Here is a 17,968-nt window from a genome sequence, read left to right on the forward strand (position 1 = left end):
ATATATATACTGTTATATACGGATATATACTACTTGCTTGTTATAAACAGATAAAGCACACGTGCACATACCCTCTCCTAAGATGCAAACCTCTGGAGCCCTACCTCAGATAACTGAGCACATTTTATTTCTTTAAAATCCACCTATATTTAACAAGTGAAACTCTTCATAACACGCAAAAGAGTTAATAAACTGTACAGATGACAGATTTAACACGGAAAAAGCATCAGGACAGGAAACAGCCACCAAACCACCTCTTTGTCAAGGTTAACTAGCTGAAAACTGGCATCAGGCAAACCACATTCGTATTACCTCCAACTGGATTGACTGATTGCCTCTGCTCAGCACAAAGTCACATCATCCTGAAAAGTACTTCACAGTCATACCCTGGCACCATTCAGAATGAGATTAGGTACTTAAATGGAAAAGCAACAATATCTGCAGTTAAATTAGATTATAAATTTGTACAGAAAAACACTTTGTGACAGAAATTGAAAACTAACTGCCTGACAGTAGGAACGATTTCTCCCCATGGGTACAATATCCATTACAGGGGTTCTGTGCTATCCCTGCAGTGCTGAAATTGGAGGCTGCTAGATACACAGCACCTGGTTAATCGCCAATTTCCTACTAAGAATATACATTTACTATCACTATCAAAACTGGCAAACATAAAACATCACCACATTTTCTAAAAGGAAAGATCTAAAAGTGAAGTCCAGACAACCAATATGCAAAGAAGCCCACAGTAAGCCTACTTTATTCAACATCACAGAAGGTACAGATGAAAAGGGTCTGAAGGGCTTCATCTGAAACAGGTACCACATCTGTACACATAGGGAGGAGAGGGGATCAAATTCTTCTAAAGCGCTGTTGATGGAGATTTCACTAGCAGGTTCAGAAACCTGTCCATGGAAACTATTCCATCTCCGCACCACTGAAATCAGCAGCTTGCTCAGCATCCAAAACTAACACGGTGAGAGGTCAGCTGTGTGCACAGCTGAACTAAACCACACCAGCTCCAGGTCACCAAAACTCCTTCACTCCATGCGGCTCATTAGAACTGACAGAATTGCAGCTCACTGACAAGCAACTGGTGGATTTGTAACAGCTTTGTATTTGCACGCATTTTCTGTGGAACCTGAAGCTTTCAGAAGTGTCACAGAAGTGCACCTCCAGCCCTACATCATAGTACTGCCTGAAGGAAAAGGTGGGGAAAGACTAAACTGGACAAGCATCTACTGAGCACAGCCTCCTCCACACACCACAATCATAACTCCAATTAGTTTCAATAATATAAAATCCAGCTGCATTTTCTGTTGCATTGGGCTCAAAGGAAAAGCATCAGCCTGTGAAGCCTGCACACATGCACTCTATTCTCACCTGTACCATTCAGACATACAATTTGATGTGTACCATGCTGACCCACATCAACCCACATCATCCAAGCTACCAAAGTGAGCAGAGACAGTATCACCCATTACCTTTATATTACAGCAGCTTTCTAATGATTCAGATTTGGCTCAAGACAATGCCTAATTGTGAAATATCGACCGCAACTGTCAGCCTTCCCAAATACAAAGAGAGGATAATCAAACAAAACAAAAGTGTATTAGACTTATGTGGCTGAGGATCAGTCTCCTACTACAAGATATTCTAAAGGCAAAGGCAGATACACAATCAACCCCAAAGAGTTAAAAGGCCAGTATACCCTATATCAACTCCATTATCTTATCATGCAGACATGAGAGTGCTCCTACAGCACAAACAGACAGGGAGAGACAGAGGGCAGACCAGTTTGTGCTTCAAGCTGCTTCCTCAACTATCTGACTATTCGTAGGTTATCTATGATACGTTTTGAAGGGGATCAGAAGAATGATGGAACTGTCTTTTGCTTTTGTATGGCAATTGTAATGTAGATAGCACAAAAAAACTGTAGCAATATAAAAATCACATGTAGTATTTTCTTCTGTTTAAGCTCTGCTTTTCAGAAAGCAATCTGACAAAGCATTTCACATATTACATGTTAGTACCACGCTCACACATAAACACAGGTTTAAGCTGTAACAAACACATACTTTGGCAGAAGACAGGAAAGCAACTTGGCAAGAGTAATATTCTTACGTTCTTTGGATATATAAATATCCAAATATATATGCACGCACACACGGAGAATATAAAAAGCTATGATTTCTGCGTTCAGATTAGATACAGCTAAATGCACAGGCACACTTAGGAAACATCCCATCAAAACTGCTTGATCCTTCATACGCAAATATATATATGAAAAGATAGATTTATTTACATACATATATTAAAATGTATCTTCAAATTAAACACCCAAACATAAACACATTCCCGCAACACAGCCTACTGTTGTTTCTCCCCACACTCCCGGCCTAACAGGTTGCACACACACACAACACGGATTTTGTCACACACACACGAAAGAGGGAGGGAAGGAGAGAGGGAGAACTCCCCGCAGCCCGGACCACCGCCACCGCTGTCCCGCCAGCACGGCGCTCACATCTCCTCCCGGAGCCCTTCGCCCACCTTCCACTCCAGCCCCTCGCTGGGGAGCCGGAGCGGCCGCCCAGCGCTGAGCTCGGGGATCGGTCACCCGAAGCCCAAGCGGGGAGCTGGGCAGCGCCGACTCGGTTTTCCACGCCTCCCCACCCGCGCCGGCACCTGCGGCCGCACCCAGGCCGCGGGCGAGCCTACCTGCCGTCAGCGGAGGGCAGGGGCCGGCGGAGCCCCCGCGACGCCCTTCCTCCTTTCCTTCCTTCCGCGGGTACTCAGCGCGGGGTACCGGGAACCAGCGCGGTGCTGGGGGCCGGGGGCGCTCGGCGGGGCCGGGCCGGGCGGCGAGGTGCCTCCCGCCTCCTCCCGCTGCTGACTCAGGAGCAGGCGCCGTCCCTCCGCACACCTCCCGGGGGCGGCCGCCGCGTTCCGCGCAGGATCGCCGCCCGGAGACCCCCGCCCAACACGCACCGCCCGCTGTAGGCCGCCAAGCCGGCTGCAGCTGAGGGAGCCACACCTGTGGCCAGCGGCAGCGACGCTGGGAAGGGAGAAGAAGGTTTGGGAAGCGATCGCCGTGGGGGACGCGAGGTTGGTCCGATTCCATCCCAAGCGGGAGCGCGGGGACCTCCCGCCGGCAGCGAGACGAAGAGGCGCCGCGCCTCCATCTTGAGGAGGGGGCGCGGGAGAGACGCTGGGGGCAGCAAATGGCGCCGCCCCCCGGCCGGGCTGCGAGCTCCAAATGGCACCTCCGGCGCACCTGGCCGGTGTTAGACCCTTTGCGGCCGTGGCGGGTGATGCCGGTCCCGCTCTGATGCCGCCCCCCCCGCAGCGGGGTCCCGGTGCAGCAGAGCCGTGTTACCTCCCGCAGGGTTACCCCGAGAGGGGGTTTACCTTTCCAGAGGCTTGACCTCGGTGCTGCTGCGGGATATGAAGCAGCAAGAGGCTCCCAGGTCTTAAGACCTTAAGCAAAGGTCTTAAGATGTTGAACCAACGATCTGTCGTGAGAAGGTAGCTGAGACCTCTGTGCTGCCTGACTTTGTGTACGGCGCTCGTAAGGCGACCGCAGTGTCCATGTCGTCTGCCGAGGAGCTTGGAAGGTGGGATCCCACCACTTTTGTATGGTCGTGTTGCATGGAAGGCTTCAGACCCTTGTCCCCTGCATGTCTTTTCACTGTTCTGTGTCCACATGTGTGTTTTGGGGACACTGTCACTCCTGGTAGGGATTTTCCCCAGCAGGAGTCTGGCACTCATCTGGCATGAGCTGCGCTGCCCCCAGTCTACGCTCTACTTACAGTTCTACCTTCCTCCTGATTATTACCTGTCTGATTTTCTGAAAAACTTTGTGCCAGGGACCTGACACTGCTCAGCTGACAAAGCCCCATGTACCAACAGCAAGTATCTCTGAAACCTCTGTAAGAGGACCCATGGCTTATTCAGCATAGCTTTCCAATAAAGTATTCCACATTTCTGTTTCTTTGAATTTGCTCTATCCTGATTCTTGCCTCATTCACATTTTCTGCCGAGTGACTCTGGTACGTTTGTAGTCAAGAACATGCAGAAATGGTTTGTTTCTTTGGTTTTTTACAGTTGGACTCCAAAATAACGCATTTCCATTTGGAAAGAGGCATTTTACTACTCAGCACCAAAGTTCATGTACCATAGAAAAGTACTTTATGTTTGTCCATCTTAGCAACATTTTAAACAAGCTATTTCAAGTGAAATAAAATGCAAAGAGCTGTGAATTTCAAACTTCCATTGCAAAGGTTTCATGTTGATTTGCACCAGCCTAAGGTCCCAAATTCTCTGTTCCACCTGCTAGTGATGCTAGTGTATTGTCAAGTTCTTAGACTCCAATGAATTGTAAGTCCTTGACTTCAGGGAAATGGTATTTTGCAGGTGCTACAGGATGAAAAAAACAGTGCTCTAAAGACATAAAAATGTCATCTCTTAAGCATACAAATGCTTTTACCTCTTCTTTTCACCTCTTCTTCTGATTCCCTCCTTACCAGCTTTTTTCAACAATAGTGTATATGACATTTCCTGAACCTACTTAAATCTTCCTTTTTACAGGGAGCCCACAACTCATGTGCTTGCTCTGTAAAGCGAGGAATTAAATCTCTGAACTGTAATAGTGGATTGCTTGTGATTATATAGGAAGGAGCCTAGAGGAATTGTCTGTTGACACTTTAAAAAATATATTTTATAAATATAAATATATACATATATATAAAAATATATTTTAAATATATTTTTCTGCTCTGCCAATTTTCATTCCTCAGTTTCTGTGATTTCTGCACGTTGGCTGTTTTGGCCAGCATATGGAGACTGAAATCTGCTTGTATGAAGGAAAAAGGATTGTGCAAATTCCTAATAATTATTCTAACAGCAACACAAAAGGATCGATGAGAAGACTGCTGTACTTTCTCTGATGTTGACCAAAGCTACTTGACTTGAAGCGTGTGCGGAGAGAGGAAGCCTGGCTGTCTTTCCCTTGTGAGGCAGCCCCGTTTCTCACGCCTTGCAGCCTTCCTGCGAGCCCTGGGGCTTGATTTACTGACCCACGGGGGGAAGAGGGTTTTCCTCCAGTCCTTCACGGGGTTGTGTAAAAGCACCAGATGGAGTGTCAAAAGTATGCAAAAGGCTCCTTAGCGCAGCACAGGCTTAGGGAGACAAGTCCTCTGCATGTCCTGTCAGGAGGTGCCTCCCACCATCTTGGTGAAAGCCAGGGGAAAGGATGAGAGGAGTAACTGTCCCCGTTTGCTTTCTCTGCACAGGAGTAGCCGATCCAGTGCCCTTGACTTTTCTTTCACTCAGATTGCCTTCTCTGTTGAATGAACAAGACACAGCGAGTCCTGTGCAAATAGAAAGGCATCAGAGCAAACAGGTCCCATTCGAGAAACCCAGCAGCAGCACCTGGTGCCTGTTCGCAATCTGCAAACTCCAGGAACACCATGAAATGGTGGAACACACTGAGAAAGCAGTATCTCTGCAGATGCCTGAGGCTAAGATGATATTTTCTTGGTGAGCCAATTCTTGCCTTTCATATCATTGATGAACTAATAGGCTTAACCCTCATGAAATAGTAATCTCAGCAAGTGTGCTGTAATGTTATCTGAAAAATCATTGAAACTTCAAAATATAGACTTCTAGGTAAATGTTGATCTGGTTACCTCCAGCTGCCTTCCCACAGTAAGTGCATTCACTTGATCGGACAAAAGCCTTGTGAAGCTGTCATCACCCAGGACAAATAACTCACTGCCGGACATCCAGGGGCATTTTGGAGTCCGTCTCTGACACACACCCCCCATCACTGCCAAATGGCCCTTCTGAGCATCTTGGTGCTGAGACAGGGAAGCCCTGGCCTGAGACATAACATTACTGTGGTGTGCGGGAAGGTTCCTCTGTCCCAGCTTTGCCAGTCACCCTGCACCCTGCCCTCCTTCCCCCACTAACCCGCTCTGCTAAACCAGTTGCTTTGGAGTTTTCCCTGTGACATATATTCAGAAGAAGGAGTTTGAGAGATAAGCTAATTTGGTTACCAATACTCAACCTTTGTTAGAGTGTACTGTGCTTTTCTGAAAATACCCCTTCCCCACCTTCCATCTTAAACAGGTACAAGAAAACCTCAATCTGTTTCAGGTTGAGGAACCATCTGCCAATACTGAAAAAATTCACCTTCAAGGCATCTGAGACAGGTTTTTTTCCTGATTCCTCAATAATTATGAGATTTTTTGAAAGCTGCAATGAGGAGAGTTCCTGTTCTTGGCCATTTGTCCAGCACTATCAGTTGTACTCACACATTATTTCTACTGCCAGTCCAAGTAAAGCTTCTGCCTCGACAAATGATGTCTGAGTAGGTTTTTATCATCCATAGCTTCTCTGTTCCACTAGTGACGGTATCAGGAAATCTAGTAAGAGTGCAAAAGGTTAGAGTGACATGGTGTAATCCTTTCCTTCTTTGTTTTGTTGAAATATGTTTTCTTCAGGGCAAGTGTATATTTTTACCCTCTTCCTTAATAAAAACTGTAGTTTTACAACTTTTCTTTATGTTAATAGATCCATTCCATGAATCCATAAATAATTATATATTAGTGATTTTACTGTGGGTTGTTGCAGATACAGTATTACTTTCATTTCAACTGTAATTTAGCAACATTCCTGCTTACTGCATCTCCTATTTAAGCCTCCTGTTTTCTCAGTTGTTACTGCTGTGGCATCTGGGGTTCCATCTCAGTTGCTTGGGGGTCTGTTTTCTCTGAGCTGATGTTCCACAACATGCCTCATCTCTAAGGAATAGAAAGATGCTATTTATGTATCTTTATTAGTCTTTTTTGTACTCTTAGTGAACAAAAAGCCTGGAAATCTTACCTTAATGAAGTTAAGTGAAGTCACTCTGTAACCCCTGCTGCTGGGTAAAAACACATCAAAATACAAGGAAGTGGTAATGTGACCTTTGCAGAGATTTTCAAATCACATTGGGCTGATACAGCTGAAAGTCATGCCAGTTGCTCATCAAAACACACTCGTCTGCTTCTGTGTAATTATTCCCATCTTTATTCTGTCGTTGACTATTTCCACTCCCTGTTCTTTTAACATCTCAGTTAAGGTATCAAGGACTTTAACTTTGTACACCAACCAGACAGGTCTGAACCCTCTTTTTTTCATTTCCTTCTTCCCCAAATTAAAAACCTATCCTACAACATCAGCCATCAACCTTTTTCATATTTTTCAAAATAGTCCAGAAGGTGCCTACAACAACAAAAATAACCATAATGCAGGATGCCGTGTAAACTGGTGTTTCTTTGCCAAACCATGAATTTATTGTGCTTTCCCTTTCTTCAGGATCCTTGAGAATGTTAAATCGCCATCCCCTGTCTTCACCTTCCCTGTGAATCCTTTGGCTGCAGCTACCAGAGAAGGGAAGGAGATGCAAGTGGTGACAGCAACAAACCTTAAATCATTTATTCCCTCTTAGTGAGGAAGAAGAGAGCATGTAGCAAATCAGAAGGTGTGAGAACTATTTGCTCGTGCTGGCCTTGGTGCCTTCTGTCGGTGTTGTCACTCCCCACCAGCTGCAGGAAGAGTTGCTCTGGCAAAGCTACTGATACAGAGAGAGAACCTCTCTTGAGGTTTGAAGTCAACTGGTGCACAAGTATTATAACTCCTTAAGAATGCCACTAAATGTGAAATGACATTGTGAGTCTCAACAACACTGTCCTTTTTTTTGCATCATATAAAACTATGATGTTGGACTCCTAAATTTCATAGTACTGGTGTCATTTAAATCACAGTCCCAGTTCTCATGTCTATGCAACCGTTAGGATTAGGCTAGAATATTCATACAATATTGTTCTTTTCACTAGGTTCAGTCCAATTCGCTTTGCACTGAAATGTCTTCAGTCACTGAAACTGGGAGTAGTAGTTTAATATAACATCAGATTCATTCCTTGTAAAACCACAAATAAACCAAAGGAGTATAAAACACATAGTATGGTAACATGAGAAACCATGTTAAACCCTGTTTTTCTCTATCATCGTTTCCTTGAGAGTCTAAGCAAACAAAAATCCTTTTCAAAATGAAAAGAAAAAGCCCACCCCAAGCACTCTTTCTCCTGCTATTATGTTTGAGCACTGTTCTCTAAAAAGCAATACTTATCTTAGGATTTTACGAGCTTTTAATTATTTCGGAACATAACTGAATAAATCAAGTTCTGAGTTTTCTGGCTTAGGTTTCACGAGACTTCACACTGGTGTTCCTAAATGAAGTGTTACTGGTGAAAAGCTTTTGGGGCATGTTGAGAATAGCTCCTTTAAAATATTATGGCAATATTATTGCAATTGTCACATCATGGTTGCCCTTCAAGAAGCTTTTACCCTTCTGATCCCTGCAGCGGGTCTTTCCCTCATGCTTAGAAAGTTTGTCACTCTTGCCTGCAATAGTTGATTCCAATAGTATTAATCAGACTGTAAAAACAAGTCAGCTGTGGAAACAGAGGAATATAAACACATTGATATAGTTCACACACATTTAATTAGAGTAAAATGACTGGCCTGGCTGCCTTTCTGGTTTCTCAACTGGCTCTGTGACCTTCTGTCCATGCTGGCAAAGGTGCTCAACCAGAAATGGCCCTGCAAGGCTACCCTTCCAGAAAGGAATAGCTGACTAGAACAAGGATATTAAAGCAGACAGATTTTTGAAAAAAGAAATGGTGTCATCATGGTCCATTTTTATAACTATATCACTGTACTGTTTATAGCTATAGGGAGTGATGGTGGGCCTGGGAAAGAAAATCCAAGCTGTTTGCAATAAGCCAAGATGAGTTTTAAGTGGTTTTGTATCTCACAGTGTAATTTTATCTTGAGCAGAATATTTCATGTAACACTTATTCTTACTCTCTTTCTAAAATTGCATGTCAAACATTTCTTAGAGAGGTGCAGTCAAGCCAAAGGTTCATCTAGTGCAGTACCCTGTCCCATGTTGTTACCAAAAGCAGATGGCAATGGAAAAATACACATGATAGCTTTAATAACTTCTGAGCATGTAGCTGTATTTGGCTCCGTGTTTGTGAGCTGATTGTGGTATTTCTGTGTCTGTGTATTTCTAGTCCATGAATACCCAAGTTCTTTTTGAAACTGTATTAGCTCTTATTTTCCATACCATCTGTTGGCAAGAACATACAAAGCTTTAAAGCTTCAAGCTCCCACAACTCAGTAGCTGATAGAAAGCATAGGGAGGTTGAATTTTCAAAGTGGTTCAGAAAAGTCTGATTTCCTGAACACCCACACCATGCACTGCGCAACATATTCTTGCTTTTATACCATTTTCTTCAGTGTTGCTGAAGTTCTGCAGTGTATGTTCTCTGTTACTAGATCTACAGTATTGTCTATAACAGTTATTTTCTGATGCGCAGAAGCATGTTTCATGGATGAGATTATGACTCTTCTAGAAAGGTGATTTCAGCCAGCTCTCAAATAATGGATCAAGTCAAAATCCTGGACTCTAAAGCTAAACATTCAGGTTTTATTTCTACGTTCAGGACAAGCCTGAAGATAGCAAAGATTTAGCTGTATACTTTATATCAACACTTTTGACAGCTATTACAATGTTTTCTGCTTAGTTCAGGGTGGCTTCACATGAAGCTTGCAACCTCCTAATGAATTCCAAATGTAATTTTAATGCCTCAGGTTTATAACACTGGTAGCTTAAGAAGTCATTGCCCAACTACAGTTAACGGAATTGAATTTGGTCCTAAATTAGGTATGATGATTATAAATGTGCAAATCTCTTCATGGAGTTGTTTAATCAGCTTACTACTAGCATTCTTTATCAGCTAGCAAACTGAAGATGCAAACTTTGAGGTAAGTCAGTAAAATATGGTTTAAAAAAAAAAAGAAAAAAGAAAATAGGCAATTTGACAGAAGAAAAAGAAATACCTGATTGTATTTTAAAAACTCAAACAACCTTTCCCGTTCTGCAACTTATCAGACTCCTCTCACAGATTCTGTGATGTCTTAGTATAAGAATGATCAACCATTTAAAATTGCAATATAATATTTTCAAAGGCAAACTCGGGGTCTCTGGAAATTATTCTAATGTTTCTAAGCAGATAGTCAGACTGTCCATTAACTTTACTCAACTTAGAAGAATAGTGTGTGTTTCAGAAATGGAAGCCATTTCTGGTTTGTTTTTTTTTTTTTTTTAAATTTTTTCTAATTCTTGCCTGCAACTCGTGCATTTAAAAAGTTACTGTCAATAATATTTTTTTAATAATATGACTAAATTGCAAATAAAATTCAGTATGGATAAAAAAAAAGTCTGTGTGATTGGATTTAAATACACCATCCTATAAAAGGAAATGGAGATGTTCATTGACAAGAACAGTTCCAAAAAATCACAAGACACAGCAAAAGCAATCCAATATTTCAATTTAGATACTTGATACTCAGGATTTCTAGAACTTAAAGCAGAAAATCAACATCTGTAAAAAAAGAAAACTTCCATGGGATAAAAAGTATTTTTTAATTCAGAGTCACATGATGGCTGAAATATGTGTTCTGTCATTTCAGACAGCAACAATATGCAGAAGGTTTTTTCAAATTTTATTTCACTTTGTCTTTATAAGGGTAAATATAACTACTAGGATGATGTATTGCACCCTGTAGCAATTTTTGAGTTTTTACACAATAAGAAGTGATTCATTTTCAGCAAGTTGGTTGTTTATCTGGGGTCACAGGTCTAGAAAAGCATATGTATTTTTTTACTTCTTAAATTTGAAAGAACTGAAAAACTTAGATGTTAGATAACCGTATTCTAATGAAAATACAGGGGGTTATTTTATAATATATATGAACTGCAAGATTTCAAAGAGCATTTATTTTTAACATGCAGTGTGATGTAGATCATTAAGGGCTTAGTTTCTGAATACAGTTCAGTTGTTTCACCTCTGTAATCTCCCTGCAGTTCAGATAACTCAGACATATGAAAATCCGCATGAAGTTGTCTTTGCAATTTTATGAGCAGAAAAATGTAAACGTAGCTGAGTGCGCTTCCTGTTCTATCGCTTTTTGCATTTATAGGCAGTTTTGTCTCTTTTTGCCAGTTTACATAGTGCAGCAGACATGAGCAAATATTTGTGATTCTTTTTTTACAAGTAGTTATTTTACAGTGCAGGACAATATCCCTCTTGGTAAGGTAATATTGTCGTTAAATGTAGAAAGCATTCTGCTCTGATTCAATTTCTGTTGGTCTGGATTGGAATTCTATTTGAGAATAATATAGTTAGGATCAGCATATTTTAGTCCTTGCCAGAAGGCACTCAAGTGCTTTATTTCTGGCAATGCAGTTATGCCATATGCGTTTTATCTTTGATAGCTTTGGTGAGCATCGTCTCCTTTAATAACAAACTTATTAGCTTGGTTAACTCCAGGAACTCCAGAGAGAACGCCTTCAGGATTCAAATGCTGCTTCAAGTAAGATTTATTATACATAACTGCTGCATGCAGGAGGACTATATCTTGGCTTGTAGCTGCTGTATTTTATAACAACTTGTATCCTTGGCAACCAATGGTGTGGAAGAAAAATGCCAGAATCACCTGAGTAACCATAGAGACTAAAACAGTGTTTGTGGGTAATTGCATAATCTAACCTTCCTACATGACAGAGGAAATATTTGCTATTTAATACCTGGAGACACTAGCTTGAAATTAATCATTTGGAATGAGTTATGTCTCATCTTTATAAAACATGAAGCAGAAAGCTACATACAAAACATATGATAAAGAAAAATGAGGTGTCTCTTTTTTTGTAGCCCTTTTCTTTCTGATCACACTTGAATCAAGTGACTGAGTTCTGTGTATCCACTAACGTCCAAGCATTTGTGCATTCCTGCACAATAGCTTATATTGCCAGTTTGCTGCACCAAATCATTGTACATTCCTGCCTCTCCCCACGTAGGTTAGCATCATGCAAATACCGTAGCAGGTGTTCCACAGGAATATACCTCTGAAGGAATAAAATATCCTTGCACTGTGAGGATATTGTTCAGTCAGTATCTGTTTTGGATGTCATTCACGGAATTACTGAATTCTGATCCGGCCTTGAAATGAGCTATTTATTCTCCCATGTCACTCAAGAAACAAGTTTCTGAAGGAATAAGAGTAGGCAAATCATGTAGAGTACTTTCATAATGAAAAATGGTATCAGCTGCTGTTTTGAGTAAGATGCTCAGATCAAGACTTTTTTCCTGAGAAATGGGGGAAGACAATTTGAAAGAAAAAAAATCTGGAAATCCTCTGATCCGTCTGGTCTCCACTGCTCTCTGCAGTTGCAACAGGGAACTGCAACTGGCTTCAGCTGTACTCGGGGAACTGCTATTGGGAAGCAGGTCAGTGAAGTCCTGTTAAAAGAGACATTTAACTTAGTTTTTACAGGATACTTTTATCTAGGAACAGCACAGCAGCCTTTGAGAAAGAGGAGAAATTCTCCACTGAGAGAACTCTGGAAAGTAATTGCAAGGAAAGGAGAAGATGGTGGAATAAGTGACAATTATACATGATGTCATCAAGCTTATTGCAGGAAAGGTCACCAGCACTGATTTAGGGTACAGACAAAGCTACTTTAAGTAAAAGAATAGAAATGTAATTACAGACAGGGACTTGTACAACAAGAAGTCAGATACTGACATATCTATAGTCAAATGAACTGCTAAAAAAAGAGGTTTAATGAAATAGGAGACATTCCAGAAAGCAGCAGTGAAGGTCACTACCAAGTTGAAAGAAATGTGTGAAAAGTGAAAGAGAAGAGAGAAATATGGTTAGTTGGTCTAACACAGAAGACAAGTAACAGTTTAATTATTGTTAGGATGAAGGTGAGATTTTTTAGGTGACCGTGTCTTCCTAGGAACTCACACTGACATTTGGAAACTTCAAGAGCTCAGCCATACAAAAGGATGGCTGCAGAAAATGGGATTGAATGGCTAGAGAAACCAAATATGTCAATAGTGAAAGGAACACAGGAAATAATGCTAGGATGGATAGCTAATAGAATTATCACATCATAAAAGATTGAAACACGAGCTGCTAAGCCAATTAGGGGATATTTACTGAGGCTGATGTAAGAGTATAGTACATAACCAAACTACTCTTAAAAAACCTAACTATAAACAGTTGCTCTGCAGTAATGGTCTGTATATAACCTTGTAACTTGTGGAAAATATAAACTACTTCACTTGTCCTTTCATGGAGCCGTCTTTAAGTTAGGTATATGATAACAAATTGCACCAATGGTTGTTTTATGAATCATCCAACACTGCTATTTCTTTAGAGATGATTTGAGGGATTTTCTGATTTAGTACTCCATGGCACTAAAGAGAATTTAAATTATATTTTAAAAAATTAGAAAAACAAAATATTATGCTCCAGAAAAGGAAAAATTTAAAAAACCTGCTAGATTTCACTTTTAGTTTCAGAAAATCTGAAAGGAGTTTTTAATACATTGAGGAAGGAGCTATGCCTTTACTGTCTTTTTTTTCCTCTTCCGTAGCTTCTGTATCACTACAGGTAGGTGGAAACACTTATTTTTATTAACAGGGCAGGTGGAGGGGAAAAATGCTCTTCTTTTACCTTAAAGTCATTATCTATGCTATCTGCAGCAATAATAGATACTGTGGCTTCAGTAGAAGTAAGCTGGGAATCTAGAAGCTGCAGGAAAATTTGTTGACAAAAACTGGTAAACTTTTATTTTTTTTTCCCCAATTAAACCATTTCCCCCTCTTCCTCTTTTTGCCATCCCTGTTTAGGCTCATAACCTTCCAAAGGCTATTGCAGCAGCTCACACATTTCTTTCGAAGCATCCAGATACTGAAATGATGCAAAGAAACGTGGCCTACTGTCAGAACAGACTGAGGCTGAGGAGACAAAACCTTACGAGGTATGCTTTTTATTCAGAGCCTGGTCTTTGGAAACCCTTCTATCACTCCTCTGACTGGATGAGATTGAAGGGTCTCATTTGCTTAGATGTCCTCTGCTCCTCCTCTCCTTCTCCTCTTGCTGTTTTCCTCCATCATCTGTGTTGTGTCTTCCTGTTGACTTCAGTAATTCTCATCTCTGGCATTTTGTTTTTTCTTCCCAGGTTAGGTCATGAATTCGTAAACAGGGCTATTGGAACAAGTACTGGAAGTAAGGCTGGACTGGCAACAAATCCACACTGTATTTTGGCAAAAAAGGGACATGGTTAGGTTGATTACTCCCCTGTCTTGGAGATGACAGGGACTGATTTGGGGCCAGCACCCCAAAGGCTTCCTCCATAGGCAGCTGGGCAGAGGGGGGGTGGGTGGGGACGCACATGTGTGACTCTGTCACCCCCATGTCACAATGCCAGCACTCGGAAATGCAGCGCTCACAATGCCCCGAGCAGGATCAAAAGGAGCAGCCGGGTCCTGTATCCACTGCCAGAGCTGGCGCAGGGGCAGCCTCAACACATCCCAGAGGAAGCACTTGAGGAGCTGGTAGAATCACAGGGCAGGGGCTGAGGGAGGAAGACCTTGCATGAGGCTGCTGGAGGTTCTCCACTGCAAGGTGATCTGCTGGCAGGGCCACCTTCCAAACTCAGCTCACGGATGGAAATCCTTTACAGCTGGACAGCAGTGGAGAGACCAAGGGAATTTCTTCTGTGCTTGAAACACCCACTGGTGTCCCACCAGGCACAGGAAGGATTCTTGCCCTCAAGGTCCATCAGGTCAGAGGCACTAGGGCACTCTCACAAATGCGGGAGATGGCTCCAGCTCAAGGTAGGATAGGATAGGATAGGATAGGATAGGATAGGATAGGATAGGATAGGATAGGATAGGATAGGATAGGATAGGACAGGGCTTGGGCAGGTCCTGGGAGGCGTGAGCAGCCTGTGGGACAAGGAGCCAGGTCTGGCTCACATGCTCAGGGAACAGCCGATCGCCAGCACTGGGGTCAGGAAGGAATTTTTTCCCCCGGGGCAGATTGGCACTGGTCCCCGGGGGTTTTTTGCCTTCCTCTGCAGCATTGAGCATGACCACTTTGCAGAGCTCCTCTGGGCCCTTTTGGCTCGGATCCTGCCTGCTGCTCAAGCACCAGGAAGATGGCCTCTCGTGCCCTGCAGCTGGGGGGAGGAAGGCTTTTTTTTCCCCCAGGTGGGACAGCAAGCGTCTCTGGGGGTTTTTTGCCTTCCTCTGCAGTGCTGAGCACGGCCCCTTGCCACGGCTTCTTTGGGCCATTTGGGCTGGGTGCCTGCTGCTCCACGAGCTGGCCCTAAACTTAGCTAGAACAGCACACCCAAACCAGCATAGAACAGCTCACCTAAACCAACCTTAAAGAAGCTAAACCAATCTGCCTTAAAAAACTTCAATCAGCCACCAACAACCTAAACAGAACCTTAAACAATCTACAACAAATTACCTAAAACTACCTAAACCAAACAAAACAAACCAACCTAAACACCCTTAAACAAACCTACCTAAACCAAATGATCTAAAAAATCCTACCCAAAACAATCTAAAACTACATAAACCGGCATTTTTCAGCCAACCTTAAGCAACCTGAAACCAAACAAGCTAAACAAATCAAAACCAACCAATCTTAACCTAAAATAACCATTAAACAATCTCAAAGAACTTAAAAACAATCTAATAAAGGATAAAACTACCTAAAACAACTAATCTAAACCAACCTCAAAAATATGAAACCAAATGACATAACCTGACCAAAATGACCTAAAGCAAACAACCCAAAGCTAAATAGAACCACTGAAACCAGCCTCCAATGACCAAGCTAGAAACCAATCTAAATCAACTAAACTTCAACAACGAAGCTAAAACACCCTAAAAAACCTCAACAACAAAAACCCAACCACCAGCCACCCTACCCCAGGCAGTGTCTCACTTGGATGTGCCTGCAGTCTTGGAAGCCTGACTACCCCAGGTTCTCTTCCTAATGGACCCTGAGCTTGTTTGAAGGTTCTCAAGCACAGCGCAGCTTCCATATACCCTTGACCTAGCTATGGTTCGCCTCTAGCCGGGAGCGTCGTCCTCTTTGAGCAAGACAGGGAAACACGTGGAGCAGGGAAGGAGGAAGGGGACGTCTGCCGAGACAGCAGAAAGAGCCCAATCGAGCCTGGTGATTAGTGGGGGGACACGTGTCCCAGCGAGATTGCAGTCACATCCAAAGCATCCAGACACAACCGAAAACCAACTAAACACAATGTACATCTAACCAAACCACCTAAAGCACCCTCAACAACCAATCTAAGCCACCCCAGCCTGAAGGAACCCATCTTCAAAACATGCACCGTGCATAACACTGCCCTAAACAACCTACCAGGAAATAACTAAACCAACCTAAACCAAACAACCTGAACCAACCTTAACAGAAACCCTTCAAGCGACCTAAACAATGTAAACCAATCCTGCCTAAACCAACCTACCTAAAAACACAGACACCCACCAACCCACCTAAGCTGCTTACTGAAAAGAAACAACCTCAAATAACCAACCAACCAACCAACCCACCCCCAACTTGAAATCATCTAAACAAACCTCAACCAAACTCCTGAAAACAGCCTCAACAAAAACAGCTTCAGATACGCCACCTAAAAGAACCGACGGAAGACAACTTCAACAAAAATCACCTACATCAAGCAACCTGAACCCACCAGCCTTCAACAACCAGCCTCTCACAACCACCCTCAAAGAACCTGCCTCAAACCAACCTCAAACGACCGCAACAAACTGAACCGAGCTACTAAAACCAGAAACCTAAACCAAACTCACACAGCCAGTGCTAAAGAATCCTCAGAAAACAGCACCAACCGAAGAACCCAGCAAAACCAAGAAAAATAAACCTCCTCAGCTACCTAGAACAACCTACCTAACAACACAGACATCCACCAACCTACCTGAACCGCCTACTGAAAAAAACGAAAAAAATCAAACCAACCTCAAAGAACCCACCTAAACCACCCAACCTCAAATCATCTAAACAACCTCAAACAAACCACCTACACCAAGCTCAAACAAACTACTGAACACAACCTCCACCAAAAACAACTTCACATACCCCACCTAAACCAACCAATGGAAAACAGCTTCAACCAAAAATCACCTACATCAAACTACCTAAACCCACCAGCCTTCAACAACCAGCCTCTCACAACCACCCTCAAAGAACCTGCCTCAAACCAACCTCAAACGACTGCAACAAACTGAACCAAGCTACCAAAACCAGAAACCTAAACCAAACTCACACAACCAGTGCTAAAGAATCATCAGAAAACAGCACCAACCAAAGAACCCAGCAAAACCAAGAAAAATACACCTCCTCAGCTAAACAACATGGATCAGCCATTACAAAATCACATTAAACAACCTGAATCAACCCACCTAAACGAACCGACCAAAACCAAGCTAAACCATCAAACCTGAAACAAGTAATCTAAGACCACCAACCTAAACCAAACTTAACAAGCCTTAACCTAAACCAACCAGCCTTCAGTGACCTACAAACACACAACCTACCAACAACGTAATACAGTGTCAAACAACCAACTTCGAACAACCAGTCTCAAAAAGCCTACCAAAACCAACAAATATAAACTGACCTAAACCAACCAAATGAAACAAACTCAAAAAACCCCAGCAAAACCAGAATAACAACAACAATAGATACAACAACAAAACAGCACCAACAACAAAAACAAAAAACCAAACAAGGTAGAAAGAAACAGGCAAAACCCAAACAAGTTACAGACAAAGAAGGCAGATGTAGGGAACAGGATGCAGAGATGTTGCATGGGGACCCAGTGCTTTGGAACAGCCACTGGTGTCCTGTCAGGAACAGGAAGCAACATCCGCAGCTGCCACTCGGCACCTCTCCCTGCGGGCAACACCAGCGCCTGGCCGGGACCAGAGCGCTTCTCGTGCAT

The 17,968-nt window shown here is 42.7% G+C and overlaps 1 protein-coding gene and 1 long non-coding RNA gene across 8 annotated transcripts in view; one reads left to right on the forward strand and one right to left on the reverse strand.

Moving 5' to 3' along the window:
* KIAA0319 (KIAA0319 ortholog) overlaps positions 1-2,853 on the reverse strand; it is a 69,443-nt gene extending 66,590 nt beyond the window's left edge. For all 7 annotated transcript variants that reach the window (XR_011737620.1, XM_071804637.1, XM_071804636.1 and 4 more), the window contains exon 1: positions 2,722-2,853. The gene's annotated coding sequence lies outside the window, so the exon portion shown is untranslated. The remainder of the gene's footprint in view (positions 1-2,721) is intronic.
* A 127-nt stretch (positions 2,854-2,980) lies between these two features.
* Positions 2,981-15,940, forward strand: LOC139827228 (uncharacterized). The gene is made up of 3 exons (XR_011737640.1): positions 2,981-3,108; positions 7,363-13,948; positions 14,150-15,940. It is a non-coding gene; the product is annotated as an uncharacterized lncRNA (long non-coding RNA).
* The last annotated feature ends 2,028 nt before the right edge of the window (positions 15,941-17,968 follow it).

Source organism: Patagioenas fasciata, chromosome 2 (assembly GCF_037038585.1).
Source record: "Patagioenas fasciata isolate bPatFas1 chromosome 2, bPatFas1.hap1, whole genome shotgun sequence".
Classification (NCBI taxonomy): Eukaryota; Metazoa; Chordata; class Aves; order Columbiformes; family Columbidae; genus Patagioenas; species Patagioenas fasciata.